Source organism: Tupaia chinensis, unplaced genomic scaffold (assembly GCF_000334495.1).
Source record: "Tupaia chinensis unplaced genomic scaffold, TupChi_1.0 Scaffold000024_1, whole genome shotgun sequence".
In the NCBI taxonomy this organism is placed as follows: domain Eukaryota; kingdom Metazoa; phylum Chordata; class Mammalia; order Scandentia; family Tupaiidae; genus Tupaia; species Tupaia belangeri.
Genome location: NW_006159454.1, coordinates 1,167,201 through 1,172,593, shown reverse-complemented (window position 1 = coordinate 1,172,593; position 5,393 = coordinate 1,167,201). Strand labels below are relative to the sequence as shown.

Here is a 5,393-nt window from a genome sequence, read left to right as displayed (position 1 = left end):
AAAGAGTACACCATTGTTCTAGAACCCTGCCTGGCCCTGGGTTAGGCCGAGGTTTGTACCCACCACACCATGTATCAGATCCCCTCTCTCTGGTATGCATAGTGTGTGTTGGGCTGAATGAAGCCCTTCCTGGCATTAAAGGAAGGATTTAGAGAGATCCTGGGGAAGAGGTGGGGAAAAGAGCCCAAAAAACAAAAACTAGTCTTCAGGAAGTTCATGGAAAATGTGTATCGCAAAAAAATTGCACACGGATTTCAAAAATTTTGCACCAATATAAACATATACTTTAATTCTACTTTTCCATAAACTTTTGAAGTCTTTGTGTACATCCAAGAGAACTGAAAACAGGTGTTCGAACAAAAACTAGAATATAAATGTTCTTAGTGTTATTCATAACGGCCAAAAGGTGATTGGGACCAGCAGCTGGCATGATGGTTACGTCACTGGGCTCCCATGTAGTTGACTGTGGCTCGAGTCCCGGACCCAGAGGCTTAAACTCATGTGTGTGCGTGCATGCCCAAGACCCCGAAAGGAGAACGGAGGAGAAGGGATTGTGGTGTGGCCATCCCCCATGGGGGGGTGACTTTTCGCTTTCTGTCTCTGTCTCTGTCTTTCTGGTGAGTGCACGTGCCCTGTAGCAAAAAGGAAAGGAAAGAACAGAACAGAACACGATGCTGATCAATGTCACAATATAGATGACCCTTGAAAACATTAAGAAGCCGGTCACTAAAGGCCATATTGGATGATTCCAGTTTGGATTTTTTAAGAGAGACTTTTGCTATAGTTCTTTTTTAAACAATTTATTGAACTTTATTTTATATATTCATTTTATTTTGACCAGAGAGGGACAGAGAGAGAGAGAAGGAAAGTGAGAAAGCAAGCCGTCAGGTCCAGGACTTGAGCCACGGTCGGCCATGTGGGAGTCCAGTGCTCTTAACCACCACGCCACCTGCCAGCCCCGAGATTTTTGCTACAGATTTTTGCATTTGCTCGCCCAAGACAGAAAGCAAGAAATCACCGCCCACGGGGATGGCCATGCCACATGCCTTCTCCAATCTACTCTTGGGATTTTTTCAGCTGCTGAGTCCAGGACTCGAACTGCAGTGACTACATGGGAGTCCAGCAACATAACCATTATGCCATCTGCTGGTCCCAGATGATTCCATTTTTATGAATGATCTGGAATAGGCAGATCCTCAGAGTAGCTGAGTGGTTGCCTGGGGGGACAGGAGTGGAGGCTCAGGAGGGCAGGCTTTCCTGTGGAGTGATGGAAGCACCCACATCCGACATGTGACGGCTGCACAGCTGGGCATATGCTAAGCCCCTGAACCTCAGTGTGGAGCGGTGCCTTGTATGGCACGTGAGTTCTATCTCAACGGGCCAACACTGAGCCAGGGCTGGTGAGCATGGCTTCAGGGACAACCTCTGGCTCACACTCAGCTGGTTCCAAGTGACGCTGATGTCCCCTGACCTAAATCTTGATGCGACCTCATCAGAGGGACGTGACATCTCTGTCCCTCACTCAGGCCCGGGCTGCCAAGCTTCCTGACCTTAGTGCCCCCACCCCAGCACATGCTTCTGCAGGGCTGCGGTGTGAGGAGCCCCGAGGGCAGGCAGGGCCCACTTACCTCGCCCCATGTTCTGTACCTGTCCTTCCCCCACACCAGGGGCTCCCAGCTGCCCGTCTCTGGTGTCTCTGTGGTCGTAGCACCTTGGTGGCCACACACACGTGCCTGTCTCTGGTCCCTGGCCTGGGGGTCCAGTAACTTCGCAGTACGAATCTATTCTCAGAGTAGCAAGCCATGGTTCCCATGCTCTGCCCACGCCACCCAACACAGGGCCAGGCCCTGTCCCCTCCTGTCACTCCATGGTTCTAGGAAGTCTGCATGTCAGTCTGCTCCAGCTCTGTCTTCCAGGAGTCCCCTGCCCCTGCCTGTATGAGGCCTGCTGCCCTGCTGTGAAGGACGGCCCACTGTCTGTCCTGTTGTCTGTCCTGGCTCCCTACACCTATGGGCATCGAGGACCCACCTGGGTTCATCCCGTGACCAGGACCTTGCCCCACGGCATGGCGGGCACAATGCAGTCAGGCACGGGGCCAGGGCTGGGGCTCAGGGGAGGCAAGAAGAGGACTTCCATTTGGGGTGAGGGAGCCCAGAATTTAAAACCCTCTTTAAGGAGTCATGGGACTCAGTGGCTTGTCATGCTTTGCATGTGGCACAGAGACCTGGCTGAGTTGGTCCCGAGTGGCCGAGTGGCCCAGCCCTAGGGATTCCAGTTTCCTGTCCTTTCCTGGCAGCACTGCAGGCTGGGAAGGGCTGACGGTGGCCCTCAGGGAGAAGCTAAGCGATCCCTCCTCCTACGTTCCTACAGGTAGGGCAGAGCCATGGGAGGAAATGGGTGGGGGTCAGGGGACACAGTTCCAGCACCTTGCCCTGCTGCAGCGGGCAGTGGTCTGTCCCTGGACGATGACATCTAGGAGACGCTGGCCCATGACCCAGAGGTCCCATCCTGTCCTTGCACCTCTTTTCCAGTCTGAGGCCGTCCTAGCTGGCCAGACATGGCACACGGGACAGACCAGCCCCTGCAGATGAGCTCAGAAGACCCCAACAGCCCTCTGGATGCCAAAGCAGTGCTTGGAAGTCTCCGGGCCACGAGGTGGGCTGCCCCTCCTGCCTGGCCGGCCCTGGCTGCTGCAGGGGGGAGCCGGTCCCCAGAGGAGTGTCCCAAGGACCGGACGCCTGCACACTCAGCACTGGGGACCACAGCAGGCGGGGGCTGTGGGGCTCCCAGACCACACACCTGGGGCTCACCAAGTGCTCGCCGAGATAAAGGAAGAAGCTGTAAGTCCTGCCCTGCCACTATGGGGGGGGGGCTCCCCAGGAGGCCTGTCCTGGAGCCCCTCCAAGAAGTAGAGCCCTGGCGCTTGGCAGGAATTTAAGCCGATGGATCAGGTCCCCTGGGGGTCAGGGCAGGAGATGCTGCCGGGTGCTGGCTGGCAGAAAAGATGTGGGGAAAACCTTCCTACGGCTTGGGGCAGGGGCTGTCCTCATGGCCGTGTAGTTAAGGGAATTGGATCCCACAGGGATGGCTGACTATGGTTCAAATCCCAGCCCTGGGGGCATGAAAAATATGCTGGGCTGGGGTCAGCAGGTGGCGTACTGGACTCCCACATGCTGGACCACGGTCCAAATTCTAGTCAATGGCTTGAAGCTCATGCCAGGCGCATGTATGTGTGCGTCCAAGATCTTGAGATGAGAATGGAAGAGAAGGGACTGCAGTGTGGCCCTCCCCACTGGAGGTAATTTCTCGCTCCTGTCTCACTCCTGTCTCTCTGTGTCTCCCTCTGTCTCTCTGGCAAGCACATACCCCCTATAGCAACACTCTCATGCTCTCAAAAACAAACACACGCTGGGCATGTGTGTGCTTACGCCCCGGCTCCTGACGGGATAGCAAGATGGAGAAGCACCCCACAAGGGGATGCTCTCTCTCTCCCTCTCCCCCACTCTGTGGCTAGCACACACACCTGCTGGTGATTAAAAAAGAAAAAGGAACGAAGGCTTAGGGGGCCCAGCTGCAGAGAGACACGCTGCTAAGACGCTGTGCTCTGCAGACTGGGACCATGGGTACACCTGGGTTCAAGTCCCAGCCCAACCCAAAGGCTGGGCACTGTGGCACATGCCTCCAACCCCAGTGATTCGCGAGGCTGTGGCGGGAGAACCCCAGGCTCAAGCTGGCCTGGGCAATAGAGCAAGACCCGGCCTGAAAGAAGGGCTGGGCATGGTGGCCTACCGTCCCAGCTGGAGATGACACAGTAAGACCTTGTCTTTAATTAAAAGGAAAGAAGGGCCTGGGGGCTTCCGCTCTGGAGCCCTGACTGGCCTCCGTGACTGTGCAGGGCCAGGCGAGGTCAGTGTCCTCAGGATGCCCGTGGGAGCAAGGTTGCCATCTGCACCTGGATATCCACAGGTTCCAGCTCCACGGGCATCTGAGAAGGGAGGCATTCAGTGTCCTGCCACTTCCAGGACCTGCACGATGTCATCTCATGGGACCTCAGGGCTGACTTCAGGGAGCAAGGCCACCCTGCCCTGGCTCTCAGGCCCCCTAGGATCGGCCCGTGCAGGGTGATCGGGCACAGGGCTGTGCTCAGCTCCGGGAGTCGTGGGCTGCCCTGAGCCAGCCCCGTGTCTGGGAGCACAGCGCTGCCGCCTGGGCTGCCCGAAGTTCCCAGCAGAGGACCCCGTCTCCGCACAGCCCCAGGGCTCAGCTGGTTCCCAGACCCAGCCTCGCACCCTGTGGGTGTGCCCCATTCCTTCCCTCTTGCTCACATTTACGGGAAGCTGCAAGAAAGCCGTCTCTGGGGATGTCTGGGAAAACAAGCTGAGACACAGATCCGCTAACGAGCCCCAGTAACTGCTCTGCTTCTGCGAAACCCCGGCAGCAGCCGTCCGGGCCGCTGTCCTCAGTGCTGAGCGCGGAGGTGGGAGGCGGCAGTTTGACGAGCAGGACAAACCCCAGCGCTACTTGAAGCGGGGGTACCCCCACCCCAGGGGTAACCCCACCTTGGCAGCGCCCCCACCTGCACACTATCCCATCACAGAAAAGGCGCCAGAGGGCAGGATAGAGCCCAGGGCTTCCCTACAGCCCTAACCTGCCCTGGTCAATCCCCAGCACAGTATGGTGAGGCAGAGATCCGGGGCCGGGGGACTGTCCCTCTTCCGCACCCCCCAGCACAGGGTCCAGCCCAGCTCGGCCTCTCTAGGGGTGCAGCAGTAGGACACTGTGCTCTGTGGGGAGGTCCCAGGGTCACACCTGGAGACCTTGGGCACGCCTGGCCTGAGCACACCCATGATCCAGGGTTGGCCGAGGCTGGGGATGGACCACAGCACTGAGATCCTATCGGGGTGCTGTCTGTCTCCCCCGGTGTTAGAGATAAAGAAATAAAGACACTGAAAAACAGAGCTGCAGGCTAGCCAGAGGCTGGAGAAACACGCCAGGCATGTGTCCGTGTGTGCCCAAAAAAGTGCTTTCACCCCCCGACCCTGCACTCCCGTGAGTGCATGCGCCCTCTGGCAAATCAGAAACAAAAATGAAACAAAGCCCGGAGCTGCAGGAGCTCAGTGACTTGCCAGCTGGGGAGGGCCCTGGTTAAGACAGAGTGCCAGTCTAATGGATGCAGAATCCCGGGCAGGGGGACCTGGACAGCGTGGCCGCGATCAGAGAGGGCTGGGGGTGGGCCCGGGGCAGACCTGCGCACACAGAGGTAAGGGCTTCAGCTTCGCACGGACAGAGCCGAGTCTGCGCCAGGGCCCCACTGAGCGCCCAGACAGGCCACCCTGAGTCCACAGCAGGGCCCCACTGAGCGCCCAGACAGGCCCACCCGGGTCCACACCAAG

At 57.7% G+C, this 5,393-nt stretch overlaps 1 protein-coding gene across 1 annotated transcript in view; it reads right to left on the bottom strand.

Moving 5' to 3' along the window:
• The window catches only part of SMARCB1 (SWI/SNF related BAF chromatin remodeling complex subunit B1), a gene marked incomplete at its 5' end in the record, with an annotated part of 70,967 nt that overhangs the window by 13,834 nt on the left and 51,740 nt on the right, over positions 1–5,393 (bottom strand).